The sequence below is a fragment of the Numida meleagris genome, chromosome 2, assembly GCF_002078875.1.
Source record: "Numida meleagris isolate 19003 breed g44 Domestic line chromosome 2, NumMel1.0, whole genome shotgun sequence".
Classification (NCBI taxonomy): domain Eukaryota; kingdom Metazoa; phylum Chordata; class Aves; order Galliformes; family Numididae; genus Numida; species Numida meleagris.
The window spans coordinates 45,171,839-45,195,229 of record NC_034410.1 but is presented as its reverse complement, the minus strand read 5'-3'; the positions used below and the strand labels follow the sequence as shown (position 1 = coordinate 45,195,229).

The 23,391-nt window shown below is 40.3% G+C and overlaps 1 long non-coding RNA gene across 1 annotated transcript; it reads left to right on the top strand.

Moving 5' to 3' along the window:
• LOC110394747 lies at positions 16,632 to 20,908 on the top strand. Its single transcript, XR_002435846.1, has 3 exons — positions 16,632 to 16,798; positions 19,208 to 19,285; positions 19,826 to 20,908. It is a non-coding gene; the product is annotated as an uncharacterized LOC110394747 (long non-coding RNA).

Sequence of the window (23,391 nt, the reverse complement as noted above, 5' to 3'; positions counted from 1 at the left end):
TTTCACTGAAATTGGCAAAGAAATAACACAAGTGCAAAAAAATCAAGATGAAGTTGGGTTCTGTTGACTTCTTGGTATTTATTGCATGAAGAGGTAAATATTGACAAAGATTAAGAAAGATTAGCGAAAGGTTAGCAAGTCAATATGTGCTTGAAGGAAGAGAACACCTGGTGTTTATTCGAGTAAGTTATCTAGAGATTTTTCTATACTTTTTATGTGGCAAGGACAGTGCTGCCTTACAAAGGACCATCCATTGTTATCAAGCAGCTCATTTGCCTTTAACCAATGTTTTCTATGTTTTGGGAAGAAAAATAATAATATCCTCCCTCTAGATGCTTACAGAACATTAGCTCCTTCTTGCCTCCAAGCAAAACAGCATGTGTTCCTATGTCTGTATTTTTGCTGGCACTGTTACTGTCACAAACGCTGAGGAATTCTCAGTTTTTAAGCAAATGTTAATGTTCATCCATAACTAACAAAGCATTTTGGCACACCTCTACAGGCAAGAATAATATTTGCATTCTTTGCTGAAAAAAAGATTTATTACTTATTTTTCTAACTTGAGCGATGATAAGTAATAAAAATGATGATATTCTGGGGAAAAAAAACAACATACTCCTCTCCATTTCCTTCAGCCAAGATCTTCATGCATTAAAATCACCTTTGGGCCTAAGTTATCAGTATTGTCATGTTCCTACTTCGAAAGACTTTTGTTTATCCTTTATGGTTAAAAGCTAGTTTTGTTAAGTTAAAACAGGGTGAATTGTCAGTGATGGCCAAAAACAGATCCAGAAGTATAGCCTTACTGCTAAAGAAGGGCAAAACTTGCGTGAATGCCACAATACAAACACAAATAAACATCAGAAAGCAGCATTTATAAACATTTGTGTATTTGATGACAGTCTCTGTATTAATGATTTTCACATGTATTTGAGGTGACTAAAAACAAGGTAGCTAATTAAATAGTGGATACTAAAAGATTTCAAGATGATATGTCATCAATACAGTGTTACAAGGGCAAAAAGGTACTTCTCTGACTTTATCTTTGTTAATCACACTTATGAAACCTAAGTCTTATTTAAAAATGAAGTCTCAACTGCTCAAATGGAAATCACCAACAGTTGACCTACCTTTAGCTTCTACCAAATTTTGTTTACAGATTCTCACCAGGAACATCACTCAATACAGGGTAAGGACAGTGGGCCCTAGAAAGGATTCTTGAGCCTTTTCTTAGGAACAATGTTACAATAATTACAAAATGCTGAAAAATGGAAAGTGAGTTTCAAGTAAAGATTAGGTTATAGCATCAAGCTTCAACAGCTTATTATAAGCAAAGAGCAATAGATATCTAAAAATAATATAAGCAAGATATAAAACCAAGGTATTTTTCAAACTAGGAGTTTAACTGCAAAAAAGTTTAAGGCTCTCTTCTGAAATAATTTTTGCATTACTTTCAGGACAGCTACCATAGAAGCAAACAGTTCATGTATGTATAGGTTATATATAAGCACTCCTCTTGTAGTGCTGATATTGTTAGAGGCAGAGAAGACAGCTCTGCTCTATAGAACAGAACAGCAAACTTTTGGGGTCAGTTGCTAGTTTGCTGTTGGCTTGTTTTCTGTTTATTTTTTTTCTTCTTTTTAAATGAGAACAGATTCAAGCCAGGTGTCTGCTTTTCCCTGACTCTTCTCTTCAACTGACTGGTTTGACCCAGAAAGTAGAAGTTCTGCCACTGGGAAAGTGACAGAACTGAAAACAACAATATCCTCATCAAGCATCTACTATACATACACTGGATGACACGACACTTTGCAGGTTAAATAAAGCTATTAAATACCAAAATAATTTTATGCAAATACACAATTATACTTGACCCAAGTTGTTTATATAATGTTTGAGTGTAGGCTGCTGTGTCTGAAACAACACCACACTTTGAGCTTCACAATACATCCTTTTAAGTTCCTAAAGGCCTAAGGAGGACTTCCAGGATATCATGCAAACTTTACATGTCAAAAGTAATTGTTTAACTACAGGTCAACAGAACTTTGCATTCAGAGCTTTATAACTAAAGTTTAGAAGGTTTTTTTTTGCCTGTATCTTCAATACAATATTCTTAAACTATCTTAGAATAACAACATACCACATATGTGCCTAAACCTGTGGTGGCTACATAAACAATTTCAACACAGGATAAACTGTGTTTATCCTATGAAGTGACATGGTTCCTCTACTGATAAGTATATGGAGAAATGTCACTGTTAAAATAGTCACTTGCCATAAAATAAAATGCTTTTACTGTAATTAAACTCTTAATTACATTATAAAAGTTGGCACCAAAATACTCGAGAGCAAAACAAAAGAGCTCACAAGACAACATGCTAGATGAAAATTTCAGGACATGTTCCAAAAGCACCAAGTGAAGCAAACGCTTGCTGAGGAAGCTTTTTCAGAAACATGTATTTAGATTGCTCGGTGAATTTGCTCTTACAGTGGTCACATCACATTTGATGTTGTTAAAACAGCCTACAAAACCATCATGCGTGATGAAACAAAACAAAAGTTCACTGAAGTTGCTGAAGTTCAACTAATGAAAACTGAGTGTAAAACTTCCCAGCTCTGCTTGTATCAGTACAGATTTTGTCTGTAATAACCCCCTTGATCATCATTCCAGCAGGAACCTACCCTTCTCTCTTTCTTCATAGGCACCACTGACCCATCCACTCTTACCTGACATACTACATACCTCTTTTCATCCACCATGTAACAGCATTAACTTACATCTGTCAAACAGGAGAGGCTCACACCAGCCTACCTTGGTAGTCTGCCTACCTACCTCAGGCAACGCAGCTGCCATGTCCCAGCTTCTCTGGTCCCATTTCAACCACTAAACCACAGGCCAAGCAGTAAAAGCCTGAGCCACTTCCAATATATTTCCTTTTCTTTTTTGCTCTCTGCCTGAGCTCTGCATATTGAAGAGGCAGCTAACAGCCACCAGCAATCAGCTGTGCACCACCTGCTTCTCTAATCTCTCAACCATCTTCCTCAGATTAAGAAGAAATTTGATGCACCCTCAACCAGTCTGGAATGAAAAGATGGTTGGAGACATCACAGGGGCATGAAAGAGCCACCACAGCTCCCACAGGCAAGCAATCAGGCTCTCAAGCCCTGGTACAGCCATCAAGTTTCCATCTCCAAGAACGACCCACTCCCTGCCAGAGACTCCTTGCAACTTTAAACAGAAGAAGCAGGACACACTAGAACTTCAAAATCCCAGAAGGATGGAGAGTTACTAGCTGAGTACGCAGTCCACTAAAATACAATACAGACATAATCAGCAACAGGGTTTAATTCAGTTTAGTGATTATTCCACCTGTAGCCTGGGGTATTAATTCTGATAGATGAAGTCTTATAGAACAAAGTCATTACTGATGCCTTAGAGGTGAAAGCCTACAAAGTAAACGGCAGCTGTAAATCCATCAGTATCTAATTGTTGCAGTCTATATCGCAGTCTTTTTAGCCCTGACTTCTGCTCGTGTCAGGTTTCCTTTCTTCCCCCTCAAAGATTTACTTTTCCCAATAATTAAATTAAATTAGATAAATTTGAGCCTAACTGAAACTAATTTTGTATAATATCCCAAACCATTTGCATAAGGCTTCTAAAATTCTCCAAGCTATTTCTCTAGGCAGTGGGGTAGCTAATTATCTACCTCTCCAAGCAGCCTTCGAGGCATCACAGATCATTTGTTTAGAAGATGGAACAATTTCATTCCTTTGGAAAAAAAAGTGCCCATTATAATCCTAATGCATCATGAAGATTCCATGTTTCCACAGAGATTAAATAATTCACCCTCCATGGAATATATTTGATCATATAATAACAGGCAGACATGATCATTATGCCTTGAATATCATCATTTAGGAAATCAATTCCTGAACTTTTGGGATATGCAAATCCAATTGATTCTTGAACTGTGAAGCTCTCAAAATGAACTGAGACTTTTGTCACCTCACAAATAGTCGCCATCCCTTTAGGTTGGGCTGTGCCAATTTATCTCGTAATCTCTCATGTAGAATTGTTTCCATCTAGCCCAGTAAGACACCTTTTTCCACAACCGGCTGGTTTACAGAAGATAAAATAAATTACAAAAGTACTCCAATTGTGACTATTGTTCAGAAAGAGTAAAGGATTACAAAGCAAAGCTGAGTATGAAATTGCTGTTCACAGATCCCTGGAATATCGATTTAGCCACTCAAAGTCAATCCACATTTTATTCCCTTGCAAATACAGCAAATTCCAAACAGAGTTGCTTCCACTGTTTGTTTCAGCATGTGGATGGGCTGAGCTCCCACCTGCCCACACGTTTGCATCCTAGTAGAGCTCACTGAGACTCAAAACATCCAGAACTCTCTCAACTATTCCACTGCGGAGATTTTCAACTCCACAACCAAAGAATGAAAGCAAAGTGGTGCGTTACTGAAGCAAGACATACACATACACAACAGCAAGTCCTGTACACAATGTCTGAGGTCCAAATATGAAATTATTCATACAAGTTTAAGACTACAGTTCTTAACATTACTTGGCAACTGAAGTTTTCAACTTTCAGGTGATTATATTGTTTCTGGAATCTACATTCAAGCAGAACTCCAACTAAAATTTGCATACAGTGTCTCAGAACATACCGAAAACCTTCAATCCACAGGTAGCCAAGATCTATTGGCTCAGGTCAATACTCCCTTCAAGACTTGCCTACACTAGGGAAAAAGAATAGAACCACTTGGCATTGATGGAGAGGAGTCAGTTACACTTCAGAATACACCTGCTGATTGCAATTAAGCCAAATGCATTTATTAGTGTGTTTTTGGTTTGGTTTGGTTTCAAAACAATGCCCACCTTGAAGAGAAGAAGAGCATTCACTCCCAACACAGAACAAGGGAAATTTCACAGAGCAATTTTCATCAATATTTTACCCTTCCCTTCCATGTCTGCAATACCCCAAGACAGAGCTCAGGAGAAGCCTATTCATAACATGAGACATGAGGGATTCACATCATGAAGCCACAGTGCCAGCTTCTCTCCCTGCCTCTCGTTAGCAAGAGATTAAACCACAAACGATTCACCAAGGAACATTACCACATTACATTTACAACCAGAACGAAAACATTTTCAGTTCCCTGGAGGGCTCAGTTACAACCCTTCAATTAAGCTACAATCCCAGTCTCACATCACATCTGCCTAAATGACTTCTGAGGACTGACACAAGTCAACACACAACCCTTTGGTGCTGAACTCTTTCCCTTAAGTCTCGAATTCAAGCACTAGTCACAACATCTGAAGTACAGATCTTAGAGTAATGGCTTCTAGAAACTCAAGCATAATCTACTGCAATGGAAAATAATAGTAAAAATTATTATTCCGATGTTTTGAAACCCTTGAGTATCTTTGCACCCACACAGAGAGGAGCAGTTGATGTTTGAGTACACCTTCATCCACTTTATGGTTAGAAGTTAAAAGTTACTGTTTCCGTGAACAGAAAGAGACAAAGTTCTCACTGTTGTTTTTAAACAAATGATTTTTAGAAGATGGAGAAGTACTTCTTCCTGACATCTGAATAATTCAGTTTAAAGTTTCAGCTCTCTCCATCTGTCTCCATTACAGAACTTTCCCTTCTATTACCTGCAGACCCACTGAAGTTGTGAGTAACCTGAAATATGTAGGGAAGAGATTCCTCATCTTCCTGTAAAAGGAAAATGCAAACATTCAAACAGAAAACAGCCATAAAGCCAGCAATGCCCCTGATGAATAGATTAAAGGATTCAAATAATCCAGGTGCTCTCAGGGAGACAATAAGAATTTATTTCAGATGCAGAGTAAACAGATTAATCAGAACATTAGCCTAAAATGTGATAGACCTGTTCTGGAAGCAACTTGCTACTCAGTCCTAGGTAAGTTACAGCATTCTTCGAAACCATTGTTCCTCAGCACCTGTTCCCTTCATATCCATGGAAAAAATTGTTGTTCCTTCCCTTCTCAGGCTGGCAGTACAGATAATGCAACTTTGAAGTTCATTGGTCATAAGAGCTGCATAAATTTCTAGAGTCATATCATTGCTAAAACATCCCAGAATGCTATTGGACTAGTTAAATAAAAATCTTTGATTAAACACACTGATGACAATTAAAAAACACCACTTGACTGGCTTTGGAACAAAATGGTATAAGCACATTTAGATTTCTTTGAACTACTTTGATCTGAAAAGTAGGTTTTATGGCTCTTATTGTCAAGCTTTTTATGAGGTTTCTAACAGTTTATGAAACACAGCAAAAACTACAAATACTAGAAATATTTGTAATTCTTAATACCTTCAGTACTAATAAATTTTATTCTATAAGATACCTATTTAATGAACTTTAGATTAGTATAATAGTCTGATAGCAAGTCCAGGAATCATATAAAATAAAAATTAATGAAGTGTCAAACAAAGTGGGTGACAGATAATCACTACAGGAAAGTTCACACACAAAGGAAATTAAGTGAAAATATAAGACATAGAGAAAATAGTAATGTTATGCCCATAAGGACTTAGCATAATGAAAACAACATGTGAAATACCTATTTGATCAACAGAGGAAAATCAGAATATGGGAGTGATCATAAAAGATACATCTTACATCAGAAAATAAGGAAATACGTAGAGTATCAGGTTTCAGGTAGTCAGCTACCAAGTAGAAAGCTTCTTTAGAAACAGCAGAATAAAGACAGTAATTCAAGTAATATTTTCAAGTATGGTTTCCAAACTGTTGTAACAAAAAAAATGTATAATTTACTTGCACTGAATATTTTTTGCAATGCAGATGTCAGATTTGTGCCACACTGAATTTATTCACTATCCTTTTTTTAAACATAGACTTGTACATTTTCCATGAAGATAAGTTATTTAAATACCACCCCAAGATGCAAAGTTAGCTCTGTGACTGCAAGGATTTTTTTTTTTTTTTAAAGGAGTGTGAAATAATTAACATATTCATGAGGGAGTTGAATAACTGCAGACTTCAGGTGAAACACTAGTATAAGTATCACCAGAACTAAATTGCATCAAAAGGTGCTAAATCCCGTGAGTGTGATTGCTAGAGCATCACCAAGACTTTCCAAAACAGCCAGGCGTTCATGTAAGTCCCCAGGAACTTTACAGCTAAGAGAAGTCTGATTTCTCAGTGAGGACACTAGCCAAAAAGGAGCCACCATGAGGGCACAGAACTGAAGAATAATGAGGAAAAAGGAAGGGGAGAGTCGCCAGTCAGATAGTAATGTTCTGGCAAATGCAAAATAGTAGTTTTGCAAATTATATACAAATTTCTTGATTTGCTGCAGTTTCCTCCAATTCTACCTTTAAAATAGACTATAAAATCCTTGCACAATAGACCTCTGTGAATGTTGGATGCTAGTTGGAAAAACAGTGTTGATTGTATGGCATTTTCCACAGTAGAGACATGGCATCCAGAACAACAGTGTGGGAAAAGAGCAGCACATTAGGACAGATCTGATCTGTCCTGGTTCCTTTAACTGCGTTGCACCTCCCCATTTAAAAAGCAATCAATGCAGCTGCTGTCTGTCAGTCTTGCTACTGTATAACATCCTGGCTCCTGACCAGGAAAATTTGAGTACTGCAATTTTGTCAGTTTAGAGCAGAGAATTAAGTGATTCTTCTCTACAAATATTTTCATACCTTTAATTTTGCTGTTACTGTTAATGCCTTCCTTTATTTATGACTATGTGCCTTGTCTTTACTGAGGTCTTCTTGCCTGTTGTTTCTTTTTCTTCTAATAAGAAAGAATTCTTATTCTTCTAATAAAAAAAAGTCTTATCAACTGAACTGCAATAGCACAAAATTTGTAACAACTTCACACAGTAAAATTAAATAATAAACATTTTTAATTCAAATTGTCTGCAATTTTCCAGGGAGCACAGGACAGGATATTAGTTGCTATTTGAGATGTGTTTCCATCACCATCCTTGGAACTGTTTTGATTTCAGTCAACTAAATCCTTCCGATGAGTTACAAATCACCTCAAAAACATGCGCACTCTGAATAATAATAATAGTAATAAAAAATAAAAGCTAATAACTGAGAAAAAAAAAGCCATCCAAGCACACACCTCATACATCCCCTGTGACATTCACTGTCTTGTGTTCTGCCCAACTTTATGGAATGCAACTGAAGACATACCTATCTATGGCAACGTTTGCCACATCACAAGGGTCAGACTCCTTTCCAGCTGTTACAAGTGAATTTACACAGCTGACATTTGCTTGTGTTTGTTCATTAGCCCTTGTCTCCCTCCAGTGGAGGGAGAATCATACCTCCTTGTGTGTTAAACAAGATTCACGGACAGTTATTACCTGACTAAAAAGTACAGCTCGGCCTTCCTTGAAGGTTTTGTTTCCCCAGTGAATGAGCTCTGAGGAATACTTGCTGTTCCTCAAAGTATTTAGACAATGTGAAGTTACACGCTAATTCCTTTCCATCTCCAATTCATCACTACTGAAGGTCAATCCTGTATGACAGTCTTCCTCTTACGTAGTCCTAACTTAACTCATTAGCAAACTTCATTAGTACATTCTTAGTTTTGTCCTGCTTTTTGGTAAGTAGTGAAAACAAAAAAATAAGATGAACGTCAAAACCAGTCCCTGAGAACCTCCACTAATAACCCCCTTCCTGCCCTATAGTTTCTTTCAACACATTTTCTCATCTCCTCGAGTCACTCCCAGCATGACAGTTGTAACTAAGCACTCACTCCCACAGCTCAGCCAGCACTTTCCTACGTAGCACCAGATGCTGCTGAGGTAGGGACTGGTAAAATCTTTCTTTTGCTCACAAGGCAAGCAACATGGCTATGAAAGAGACAGAGGGCACATCACAAGAGGTGCTGGCAGGGAGAAAATGAAAAAGCCATCATACCTGACCCTGGTGGGACCTTATCTGGAAGGTTATGTACAGCTTTTTCATTTAGCCAAAAGTGGAGGGGAAAAAAAACCCAAACCCCCACATGAAGACAATTAAAAATCCACTCATGACAGCCAATGGAAGATCTTGTTTTTATAGCTTACCAAAATGAACAGCAAATGATAGAACTTGGGGAAAGAGAAAAGTATTTAAGTAAAAGAACAATGATGAGAATTGCCCACTAACACATTCTGGCTGAAATGAGAGCTCTCTATCATGAGAGGAATAACATTTTGGAATAGAGTTATAGTTGGAAGGAGGGAATAAAAAAACATTTTATTTTGAACAGTTTCATTTGTAAGATATACGGTGTGGCTGCTGTCGTAGCTAAAAGCAGAAGGCTCACCAGCCCAGTTTCTTCCACCACTTGCACTGATTCTTTTTGAAGTTCCTCAGTGCTAACCTCACCTCCAAAGCAAGTCAGGAGAATTAAGAGGGTTATTTGGTGGTTTACTACAGATAGGGCAAGGAAGGAGGAGAGAGAATGGGAAGAGGCTTAACTGGGGCACAAGGGGATATTCTGTAATGTCAGAGTTTGTTATATAGTCATTTTCACGAATCTATTTTATTTAAAGTTAAAATATCTCAGAACTACTCTGAAGAACCAGCTGGTTTAAAAGTCATTTAAACAGGTGCAGCACTCAGAATTTTCCCTTTATGTTTTTGGGAAGGTGGTTCTCTCTTATATCTCTACTCCCTCCCCTGAAATTATTTCATTTAATAGACTACAGCCTCGATTCAATCATGCAAAAATAAGTTGATAAAATCATTTACTTAACCCCACTATAAATATTCTGTGGGTGGTGGTTGACCTTAAACCCCTCTTTACTTTTTTCTCTTTATATAATGATATTTAAAAAAAAAAAAATGAGAAAGGTTGAGGTTTAGTCAGTCAGTATATCTCCTTCTACATATCAATATCTGTACTAACACATAGGTATGGATACTACGAGCCTAGAATGGAAACGTGCAGCACTTGACGAAGGATATTCCCACACAGACTTCAAGTGCCCCGGGCTTGAATATAAGCGAAATAACAAACAGACCTTGGAACAAACATCCTGCAGACATTCTCGTTGCTCTGAACTTGCATGAAATCACATTATCAAAAAGAAAAAAAAAAAGAAAAAACAACAAAAACTTGTTTTATGTTAAAATAAATAGCCCACTCTTCCATTTAAAAGAGTCAACCTGATTGGCTCACTGGTCAGTGCACTTCCTCAGGATGCCAGCCAGCCATGCCAAAATCCCTGCTTTACCTGATTTAGCATCAGCTCAGCACTCAAGGAAGGATCCTAAGTACCATGCAAGTCATTCATTTCCAGGCAATACTCAGTTATTTACAGTGAATAGAAAAGCAGACACCCAAGTGAACATCCAACAGAGCTCTCACTTATGTTGTGGGTGGTAAGAGTACAAATTGATGCACAAGTTAGGGCTAGAAGAGTTCACTAAGTAACTGGGTATCAACTACTCTGCCTCTGTCACTTTGGCTGAAAAATTGTCATGATGAAAGTTTCATTAAAATTGGAATACCATTAAAGGCACCAAATTCCAATGGAAACAGTTCATACAGCTATTGTGAACCAAATCTGGAAAAAAAACAGCTACAACACTATTTAGACTGTATGATGGTTCTGCTTTAAACCAGAATCTCAGCCTCGAACTTAACAATATTACTTTGAATAAAAAAAATAGCAATAAATAAAGCAAGAGAAAGCCCATCAGTAGCTATTTCAGATACGCAAGCCTAAAGTGAAGTAGCACTGATAGGTCAGATTTATTCAAGAAATGACCTGAACAGAACTTGTCAGAAAGTGAGAGAAGAGTTCTGGAGACATTTCTCATATGACAGACTTTCCTTCATGGATTTTTTCCTCAAGAAACAAAATGGAAACATCTAAACTATATATATTTGCTATGGAAGAAATGAATATAGACAAACACTGGCATCTGAGTTGCTGGTCACGTTCCACAAACTTACTAGCCCAAAGACAGCAAACATTAAGCTGTCTAACATAACTAAGAATTGTTGCTTGCTTAAGTAAAGCTTACTTGCTTTCTCCCAACAAAACAACCAGTTATCTCTTCCAAAGACAAAGTAGGAGATTCCATGGAGATAAGGAAAAAGAATACTTTTATTTTCTTTAAATATGCGAAGGCAGGGGACTCACTTCAATACCTAGAAGTGACCAAGACAGTTCAAATACCCCCATTTATATATGTATTCTCGTAAAATACTTCTTTTCCTGCATAAGAAGGCTGAGAGAATCATCAGGGATCACTATACGAAGCCCTGCTGTTTGTTAATAAAGATGCTTATGAGAGAATTAAGTACACTACTGTGCAGGAGCCAAGTAGTTCAACTACTTCTACTCTCGATTTATGGCATTCTTGGAAAAATAATGTTATTTCCTCCCCCCATCTTTCTAGTGCAATTAATCAAACTTGCAAAAATACAAAAAAAAAAAAAAAAAAAAAAGAGTACTTACCTTGCTTTTTCCTCTCTGGAAAGAGGCACTAAACACAAATCTTACCAAAATATCAGGTTCTAACTTCTTTCAAAATATTATTGCAAATGTTACCATGTTCTATGTAACTGTCACTCACTGCAGCACATTCCCAGCTGACATGCTGAGCAAAGCTTGCAAAAACAAAGCCGTAAGAAACAACTTGCAACAACTTCCAAGAGAAAAGGACTAATGAAGTTCTGTTTGTCTCATCTCCAAGACAAATTTAATTGCTGGTGGTGTCATGGAATTAAAGTAAGGAAGTTCATGGTTGAAAAATGCATTCTGTTTGGGAATGGGCTGGATGCTAGACTGGGAGATCTTGATTCATTTCTCTTTCTGCTTGCACATGTTCTGATACAACTTGCAGGAAAACTATTATTTGGACTAGGGGAACAATGTATAAAAGCAAAGGCCTGTTGTGTTGGGTCCCATGCGCCACTCTTTCAAATTCCCAAAGTTTATAAGAAAGGATAATTAAATACACCAATCTCCCAAGCATATTCTGAATACTAATTAGCCAACAAATTTGGAGCATTTAGTGCAAAGCAGTGAATACTCACACCACTTTTCATTCCCATACAAAAAAACATTCATTTTTAGATCTGTAGGAAAAAATTCATTAAGCCGCAGAATTCCCATTATTAAGCCTTTCTGCTAAAGCAGGTTTTCAGAATCATTTCAAGAAACAAAAACTGTAGATTTTTAGTGCAGCTATAATAGAAGACTGCAACTCTCGAGGTCGAAACACAGTACAGAAGCTGTTAAAAATAGTGAGAGAAGTCAAATTAAGTCTGGAATAATAATTGGGAAACTTTTCTGGGTCTGTACAGAACTGTAAGTTTATCAGTTTTCTAACTGGAATAACACATGATTCAAGAGAAGTCTAATTCAGCATATTGAATTCCAAAGTGAACAAATTAAACTATAATTAACACTCTCCACTGAGTTATGATCATTATGTGCCTAAAATAGTTACGAGCACATCAGTTCCTTCAACTATTTCTCTATATAAAACACAATCACAGAAGTACTGAGGTTGTAAAGGACCACTGGAGATCTAGCCCAACCCCACTGGCTCACAAGGGTCAACAAGAGCAGGCTGCTCAGGACTGTGGCTGGATTTTAAGAAATCCCAAGGATGAAAATGTCTCAGCTTCCCTGAGCAATCTGTTTCAGGGAATGACCAAATTCATGGTGAAGTTTTTTTCTTATATTTCAAAGGAATTTCTTGTTTTTCAGTTCATGCCCACTGTGTTTTGCCCTTTTACTGGACACCACCAGTCTTTCTCCATCTTTTTTAATCCTTCCCATCAGATATTTATACACATTGATAAATTCTCCTCCCCAACTCTTTACGTCTCCTCTTTGACAGGAAAAATAGTCCCATCTCTTCTGATCTCTCCTCATATGACAGGTGCTTAAATACCTTACTCATCTTTCTGCAACAAGTCTAGGAAACAGCCCTCCAGATGCAGCCTTAAGAGAGCTGAGCTAAGGGGAAAAACAAGCTCCTGGGATCTTCTGGCCACAGCCTTCCTATTGCAGCGAAGGATACTGGTGGCTGCCTTTCCCACAGACACTGCAGGCTGTAGTTCAGCAGTGTCAACCACCACTGTGTTCGCTTGGTGTTCACACATGCATGGGGTTGTTCTTCCCCAGATACAGGACTTCCCATTGTTAAACTTCAATAAAGTCTTCCCTGCTCAGTTCTCCAGACTGCTGAAGTACTTCTGAATGGCAGCACAACCATGGGGACTATCAGTCAGTCCACTGAGCTTACAACACCTGAGAGCTTGGTGAAAGCGCACTATATTCCACCACCCAGGCCATCAAAGCAAATAGAAACTTGTACACCTTTGTAACTCCTCTCCTTTGGGATCAGGGCAGAAGAGATGCCACCTTCTCACGCTCCAGGACCAAAGGCGAGGGATGGAAAAGGATAGCCAATACAACCCTCGAAATTCAACCAGTTTTAATGACTGCATCTCCCTTGGCTGCCTGTGAGATGTCCATATGCTTTGCTCCTACTCTGCTGCTGTTGGCACCAGGACGGCTCCACCCGAGGCAGCTGCAGGGTGCTTGAGAACACCCTGCCCTGACCCTCTTGGTACATTCATGCCACTGCCTCCCAGATATGGCTGCAGGCCCCAGCTGCCAGCCACCATGTTTGGACCAGCATGGGGCACTCAGAATCCTGTTGCCATGGCCACTGAGCTGCCCTCAACCCCAGTCTCTGAGCTGACCCAGCCAGAGGCAGTTCATCTCCTTGAGAGAGATACTCAAAAGTTTTACTTCTGCGGACGGGATGGAGCAGCCACGTTTAAAGAAGAGGCAGCTGATGGAAATGGGTGATGACATTGAGCCCATGCAGGTGGACCTGCCTGGCAGCAATGCAGAGCCCATGGAGGCAGATCCACCTCTGGAGGACGACCTGATGGAAGTGGATCCACCTCCAGCAGGGCAGACTGGCCATCACTCTGTCACTGCCAGGCTGATCAGGAAGAGATCGCGCCCCAAGTTTCATTGCAGGGATGCCAGGATCCATCCACCTCCCATGAAAAGGCCACCTCGATGTGGCACTGATCCTCCCGTCCTGTGAGTTTGCCCTTACCCAGGAGAGCCCCAGCTCGCAGCCATCCTGCGTGCTCACATGGAGCCTCCATTTCCTGGACATTCTTCTTTTCACAGCCAAAGCTCCTACGAGCCCTTCCTTCATGTCCCCCTCCCTCGTCCCTTCCCAAGCCCTCTCATCTCTTCTTCACCAAGTCCTGAGGAAGAGGGCAGGGCAGGGACTGCTGTCCTCAGAGCTGCTATGCCAGGGCAGCGGGACGAGTCTGGTGGAGGGACCTCGACTTCCAGGGGCCTTGAACATCGCAGGTGCACGAGGATCCCATAAGTTTATCCTTAGCTGGGAGGGAGAGCCCTGACTCAGGGCCATTCCACAGGCTCACACGGAGCCTCCAGTTCCTGATCATCCTTCTCTTGACAGCCAAGGCCCCTGTGAGCCCATCCTCCCTGCTGCCATCCATAATCACTCCCCAGGGGGAGAGGAGGAACAAAAACAAGTCACAGACACAGCTGGTCCCACGGAGAAGCAGACTTTGGTTCAGACAGGAAGATGTACAGAACTTCAGCAGGAAGATCCAGTCCAGATGCTTTGTTTGGACTCTTCTTTCAAGACTGGACTATCAACAATTTAAAGGAACCAAACAAAATAAGAAAGAAGTAAAAACCACAAAACAAAATAAACACATTTTCTTTTTTAAAAGGAAAACAGCAATTATCTCTCTGCTTTAGGAACCTTAGCGTTTACACGTAGGTTCCCGCGTCCCCTCCTTGTCTCCTGCACACAGGAACGTACCCCGCAGCAGGACACGCTGCCCTGATTTCCAGCCTGAGGAACAACCACCACTCTGCACACTCCACTGAGGCTGTCCCCTTGCCCTGCCTCAGCACATGGCAGAGATATTTCAGATACACATCATCAAGAACATAGGAAAGAGCCCCTCTTGACTGTAGAAAAAGTAGTTTTACACAGTCAGAAAACTCACAGCATTCCCCTTCCTCTCAACAACTGACTGGTTACAGAATAGAGATGCTCGAACAGAAAATAAGTATAAGCACTCATCAGGACAAGCATGTAAGTAAAGCAGAACATTTTGGTTTAAGTTAATGACATTACTTTGGTGGTAGTCATCTTTTTGCCTACAAAGTACTGAAGAATAATTATTTTGACGTAATGTATAGTTCACTCCAAAAGTAATGCCTCCTATTTTTGCCAGATGTCAAAACCTAAGGTCATTTCTGAGGCTTAGTAACATAATAAAACATAATAACATAATAAAATATGAAGAACTACTTTTGAAACAGATCTCATATATTGAAATCCATCTCAGATATTTATAACTGTATCCTCTTGCTTTCCTGAAATTATTCATGGAATCTCATTTACTTTCAGCAAAACAACAAAAGCACTCTTGAAAATGGTATTAAAAGGTAAAATATGCTAAAGCTTATTAACGTTAGAAGGTGCTAAAGACTATATCTGAGTCATTTAGGAATTCCTCAGTGAAAGTTTCGACATCAGTTGAGCTGTGAGCTCAGTAACAAGTAGTGTACAACAAACCTGAAGACTTCAAAACCAATTTCATTCACTAGTAACCAATCTGTCACTAGCAGCCATTCCTGCAGAAACACTGAGACCTCCATAGGCCTCTTATGAGAAATCGCTTTACAAGACTTTTATGACTCACAACATTCAAGGCCTTATTAAGATCAATAAATAGCCCAAGCAATTTAGTTGGGTTTTTTTTTGGTTTGTTTTGAAAAGCCTTCCTCTTTCGCAGGAACAAAAATACGTCATTATGAACTTATAGGAGCCTGACTGGAGCACACTCAAAGCAAACCAGGTGTCACGGCGTTATCTATGGATCTGTGTCCGTGACAGGGGGACAGCAGGCCCACAGGCCCACCGGCATGGAAACAGAGGAGAAAAAAAAGGTGTTGGCAGTTTAGGGGCCGGCTCGGACCAGTCCCATGGTTAATGCGGCAGGGGACCCATGGACCCATGCTGTGGGGACACAAAGGGAAAAAGGGAAGGGTAGGAAAATCGTAGACGGGTCTAAAACAAAACAGCAGCACCAATCTGAGGAGGAATGTTAATTTACTAAATATTATATCGAAATTGAGGCCAATAAATCAAACAGAGAGGGTTCCAAACTGAGATTCTTACACCATAAGCTGCTGAGGGACCATGTGCTTCTCCATCAGGTATGAAGAGAAGAGAGTGCTCGGTCTGCCAGGTGGCTTCACCACCCCTTCCAGACACAAAGACTCCTGGGGAGTGCAGCTCCTTCCCCTCCCCCTCGGAGGACCAAACACCCAAAAAAGGCAGTCCCCAGAAACCAGGACATTAACTCTTTAAAAATGCTAGTGCTTTACATGATGTTATGATGTGGAATACTGACAACAACAAAAAAAAAAAATCACAAAACCATGACACCAGGTTGATATAATCTTTCTGTGCCAGGTGTGTGACTATTTTTTTTTTTTTACCCTAGCACATGAACAATGGGTAACTGACACAATGAAATTGCTACCTTCAAACAGTTCAATACATTTCCAGTTGTTTCTGGGTCAAAGGGCTGCATTTCCACAAGCTGTTTCAGCTACACTTTGTGAAGTCAGAATTCTATTTGACTCTCCTGGAAACTTCTAAATGGACTTCTTACTGAGTAACACTTCGTTCAGTGAGATGGAATATTCACAAAGCTTCACTAAGTAAGCTTTTTCGCCCTGCAACTGCTATAGTCTGCTCATGTAAACAACATTTTAACACATGTATCTGTCTAAAGAACACTAATTGAGCAGATATGTCTGGAGATCTCTGTGTGTACCATTGAGCCCAGCATCAATCTCCACCTTGCTGAGCACCATGTTACTGTACTACCTCTAGTTGGGAAACATGGAAAGAGTCAGAGGAGGAAAGCAATTTGGTCTAGTTTAGAAGATCCACCAGGGCTAGATCCAAATGCAAAACTTCTTGTTTCCTAGCCAGCACCTCTTCTCCTAGACCAGGGGATAGCCAACACCTACCTTCTACCTTAACCTGCATTTCTCAGTTTAAGGGATAAAAATAATTTTTAAAAAAATAGCGACAAGCTTTTCTTTTCTTCTCCTACAATACATACTTCACACATTGCCCAATTTATCTTGTGTCAAATTGCCAACATAGATCTATCAGATTATAAGGGCAAGATGAAAATGACAGCTCCAAGAAAACAAAGCTGTACTGTCCAGCCATGCCCAAGATAAAACCAGGGAGAGTTTTCTGAATAGGATTTCCTGAAGAGAAAGAACTTCACAGGCATTGGATAACACATACTCAGTAGAATTTATTAGACAAAACTGAAATCCTGCAGATGCAAATACGGATGTTTTACACATGTGGAAATCCAACACAGCTATCCACACCCTTCAGACTCGATAATCTCCCATTTCTAGTTGGAATAAGGCAGAATACCCAGAGATATGATAATCCCAAGTAAGGTTATAGGTCAGACTATTTCTCCCTGGTAGCCAGTCTCAGTTTCACAGAATGAAGTTGCTCTGAAAAATTAAACCCACTGCTGAACTCTACAGATAGTTCATTGTGGAGTAGAGGGATACTGCAGATTAATAGCTTATTAACACTAATAAGTTTCAACATTTTCCTTCTTGTTTATGACTTTCTAGAAAGATATTTCTAAAACCACTTCTGATGTTAAAATAGCAGAAATATTGCACGAGAAGCATATACTTTAAATTGCTACCTACAGTTTAGCAGTGCAGTAATGCTCAATATAATCAGGTGACAATCAGAAAACATACCTGGTCTTAAGCGACTTTGGGACTATCCAACACATTCCACAAAACAGCATCAGAAGATTGCTGCAAACAAGGCCCAAAAGCCAAGATCTGGTTAACCTGCACCTAAATGGCTTGAAGAAAAATCATGTTCCATGATAATTACTTTGTTTCCATTTCACCAACCTTTGTCTCTGCTACCATTTCTTCACAGCTGTGAAAATTCTCCTTCCTCCAAACAAAAGCTGAGCCTTTAGGGACAGGACAACAACAAAACACTGAAGACAGCTGGAGAAAGCAAAATTTCCCTTTTTCCAAGTTGTCACAGGAATGAAGACAAGAGACAGGTTTTCATATAAAAAAACTCACCACTTGTCTTACCTCATTTTTGAAAATGTGCACTCCATTGTTTCATCCACTTGCTTTACAATGTGAAATTGAACTAGGTGGTCATTTGAATGGTTACTGAACTGTCTTCAAGAAAATGCCATTTCAGGCCATGATGTGTTCTTTTACCTGTCTCCTTCCCCTCCTGCCCAGAACACAATCTTATTCTAATCCATTTCGAGGATGACGTGTTTGTATTGGTGTCAACAGAAAACTGTAAACTTTCACAGAAAAATAATGCCTATCTGCTTTGCTGACAAACACAACCTGTTGTAGTTATTTGACAGTTCCGCAGAGATGACCAATCTATGTAAGAATGGATTTTATGGGCCACAGAACAAAGGTATCAGTCTGTTGGTCATCTGTTGTGGGACCACTTCCAGCCTTCCTCAAAACATTCAAGAGATGTCAGATGAACATTCAGATATTGATTTCAAAAGATCACCATTAAAAAATACTCACCAAATCAGCACATCTTATACCAACTCACTTGGGGGAAAAAAAATCAAGAATGTGCTGCTTTAGACCTTGGGGTTACATGTTCATTTTCACAACCCCCTTTCAGTATGCATCTGCAGCAATTCTTGCAAACATCGTATCAAGACAAAGAAGCGAAGCCCAAGACCACTCAGGTTAACATAAGCTGCCTTCATACTACAAAAAGGTATCCAAGAGACCTTGGGGCTATGAAAGCTATGCCATGGTACACTAACACAAAACGAAACACACTCTTCACTTCAATAGCTTATATTTGAAAAGCAGATATTTTACAGGAATACAGCAGTCTTCTTACCAAAAGTTAAGCTATCTTCACACAGTTCCATGCATTCAAACATTACATTAAAAAAAAAAAAAGTGATGGTGGGAAGGACATATTCTTTCTCTCTAAAATAAAGTGAGACTAACAGCAAGAGTTTGCTATGAAGAAAGTCACAATGGATTTTGTTGTCTTTCTAGATCGTTTACTGCATACAAGCTGATTACGTATCAAAATATCACTCAAAGAATTTTGAGAAGTGTTCAAATGGAACTCAGGTATGTAGATTATCAAGGTTTTAAAGAAACAAAGACATTTTATTTGAAATCATCCCTTTTAAATAAGAAATTCAAAGAAAATATTATACTGAAAATCAAATCACAGCACTTACAGCCTGTGAAAAAAGAACATTAAGGTTATGCCCACTCATACATGCAACAAATTACAAGCGCTTACATGAACATACCCAACCACACTGCTGTACAGGCACAGGAGACTGCAGGAAAAGTCCAGAAGTGACAGCACAGCTTCCCTAACTACACCAGCCAGAGATCTCACCATGTCATGAACAGAGATTTGCCTGCTTTCCAAGACAGCTAGGAGCTATGTCTGTGGTCAGTATAACATGACACTCAGACTAATAAGCCCTAATGAGTCAAAGGCATTGGCTCACCTTTGAGGCAGCGATGAACTTGTAGCTTTTGGTTGTTCATCCAAAGAACAGAAGCTTGTTCCCAAGTCAGGAGTAAGCAAGATCAAAACCAATATGACAAAATTTGTAATTCTAACATTTAACAGAAACACTGATCTTTTGACAGAATGCAGAGGCAGAGCTGGATATCTGCCCATTTTGCAGCAGTTCACCTGGCTCCTCAGCAGCAGGGAGCTGGAAACAAGGACGCGCAAGTTTCCTACCACCTGAGCTCCAGCCTGCCTCTCCCTGGACAGACTCCTGCTCACCAAGGAGCACCAGGAGCCCACAAAGCTGCCACAGGAAGCTGATCTAATTCTTTTAGTTTCATTAGCATCCCCACTGATCAACAGCAGCAAAACTGTCAGACCCCTTCAGCTTCACACAGCAGCTGGCAGGGATCCTGGGGAACACAAAGAGTTTCTTAAGCAAAATACTATATGATTTTAATTGTATATTCAGAGGGAGAGGAGCCATTTTGTAACCCAGTTTAGAATTTTCATTGTTTTGGGATGAAAACTGGTGAGTATAGAAATTTGCTTTCAACGGCAGCTCTACCAGAACCAACTGAATCACTCCTATTTGGATGCATCCATTTACGGCATTTCCTGCAAAGGATGAGGAACTGGCTACAAGCTATACATTCAGATCTACACTCAGGGTTTCACCAACAAACCTTTCAGCCAGAGGAGAAGCCCTCCTGTGGTGAACAAGCTTCTCATAGAAACAGTGGTTAGATATGATCCAATGAAGTTTAAGAACTATTTCTCAAACAGACCAGCCCCTGCATGGGATGAGCCACATGGATACAGGTGAAGCTTATTCCAAAGCCACCCACACACTGCACAAGGTACTCACTCTGTGGCAATAGGACACCCTCTTATTGCATGTGTGAAGCAATTAACATTATACAGTCCTGCTCTGGACTGATTTTCCAATAAGAGCAGATGGCATAGTCAAGAAGACTTCAAAATAGAGTAATTTAATAATCCAAGTATTTTAGAGAAGAAAGCTTCCTTCATTTTTATAAACTTCTGGCCCTTGCAGGACTGAAAGAGTACATTATGGAACCACTGTGAGAGAAAAGAATTTAAATCTGATTTTAACATAGTTGTGCCTGTGTCTATATGTATGAATAACATCTCCTCCATCTTTCATGAAACAAGGTTTACCTGACTGTGTTCTAAAGCAGTGTGTGAGCACTGTATGTTGGCCTGCTCACTTGCACGTTGGGTCTTAGCCCAAGAGAGGCTCTTGGGAAAAGCATACAACACAAAAAGACTAGCTGAAGACTATCCCACAGCCAATACAGACATGGCTAAGGGGTAGTTGCTTTAAATGGTGCCAAACAAAAGCTCAGACGTCAGGTCAAAGGCCTGTGTTGGCGACTAACACACCAACATTTGTACCATCCAGTTGGAACAAACTGCTACCTCAACAGAGTTAATCACAGACTGAAAGCTACTCCATCTCACCTGCTCTGATGCCTCTCCTCTACAACGTAACCTCAAGTAACTAATCTCTCTAGCTCTTGCTCTACCAACCTCCCCACAGATCCAACAAACCTACAGGGATCATTTTCCCAATACCTCCAAACTGCCTGCTGTCAAACTTGAAGTGTGCATAGCAAAATATATGGCCTGACTTTACTACTGCAGTCAAGTTTCAGCTATGGGAGGTGTCAGATTGAGACAACTAAGCATTAAAAACATCACAAGCAAGTTATCTAGAGAGGGATCCATGAGTTTTAGGGATCATGCATTAGGAACTGCACATTTTGCCTCTGCAGGACTTGGTGTTAATGTCACCAAGCTGCTGCCAGCAAGGCTCCAAGCTGCATCTGAGCCCATTTCAGAGCCCTGTCCCACCTTGGCTTGGCAAAGGCCAGCAATCACAACTGCCCCCAGCCCAGTGACAATGTGACTTCCATTTACTTTGACAACAAGAAATCTCTGCTAGCATTATCAACAAGCACAGCAGTGTTTTTGTTTTTCTAATGAATGAACTAAAAAAACCCTTCAATGTCTGGTGACAGTAGGCCTGCAAAGTTGGCTTAGTTACTGCAAAGAAGCTAAGAAGTTCCACCCTTCCACATTTAGAATTCTTTCCTCAGCAAAAAATACATATTTCAACAAAGAATCTCTGCAAGGGAGCAAATACAGTTTCCAGAAACACTATTCTTGTGTTGTCAAAAGAATCATTACAAATGAACAACAAAGAATTTTAGCACCTCTAGTTATAACCCTTCTTAGCTTAACTTCATTAAAGGATGCTTGGGCTTCTTTCCTTCCACTATACACAACATTTCAAGTTTTCTCACTAAAAGGAATTAGAGACAACATCAACTATACCAGCACCGTACTGCCAAGACTCACAATTAAGCAAAAAAAGTAATGTATATCTATAGCAAAAACATAGGTTTCTCTGAAAATAATGCCTCATCTTTATGTCCAAAGAAAATGCAACACATACAAAGAACACATTAACACTGTCAGATAAATACTCACCTACAAGAGATATTTTTTAAAGTAGTTACCACTATTAGCTATGCTTTTTCACCAGACACCCCTGTAAAAATCTCTTCAAGCAAAAGTGACCCATTGTCACTGTCAGCACTACTGGCTGAAACACACCGCCCACCAACTCACTGTAAGGACATCCACTGTTTATACTCCATAAAAGTTCAGAAAACTAAATTGAATGACAATGGGTGAAATTACTGAAATGCAGAGAAATTCTATTCAACACATTTCCTATGACACAGCTCCATATCAGATGCCATTTTGTCGCACCAGCTCCCTGATGCCACATACAAGATTCCTCATAAGTTTGAGCCACTACTGCAGTAAAAGTAGCAGAGACCGAATCTGTCCAAACTACTTCTCAGGAGGCATGACAGATAGCCAGGTGTTCTTTGTGCACTCCCATGCAGGGCCTGGCTTCACCTCCAACCACTCATTCCATGGCCAAGGAGAGAACAGGCTGAGGACAGCAACCCCGAATCGGCCTTCCCATTCTCTAGGTGAAAAACCCTAGCACCAGGCCCCAAGGACCTCACAGGCCCTCCAACGCACCCCAATGCAGGCCCAGTGCAGCCGCCCAGAAGACACCAGGCCCTCTCCTCCACACCCCTCTCCTTTGGCATCAGGGCAGAACAGATGCCACCTTCCAACACTCCCAGGCCAGAGGCGAGGGATGGGAAAGGACAGCCCATACAACCCTTGAAACTCAACCGTTGTTAACTGTTACATCTCCCTTGGCTGCCTGTGGGGTGTCAGTATGCTTTGCCCCCGCTTGTGCCTCTGTGGGCACCAGGACAGCTCCACCTCAAGCAGCTACAAGGTGCTTGAGAACCCCCTGCCCTGACCCTCTTGGTACATTCCAGGCAGCCACAGAGTGCTTGAGAAGCCCCTCCCCCAACCCTCGTGCTACATTCTTGCAACGCACTTGCATTTAGAATCCAGTTGCTGAGACCTTGGAGCCACTGGCACTTGGTCTCTCTCTGAAATGGCAAAAGACTCGCTTTTTTGAGCAGCGCAGGATGGCACAGCCACCTGCCAAGAAGAGGCAGCTGCTGGAAATGGGTGATGACATTGAGCCCATGCAGGTGGACCTGCCTGGCAGCAATGCAGAGCCCATGGAGGTGGATTCACCTCTGGAGAATGACCTGGTGGAAGTGGATCCACCTCCAGC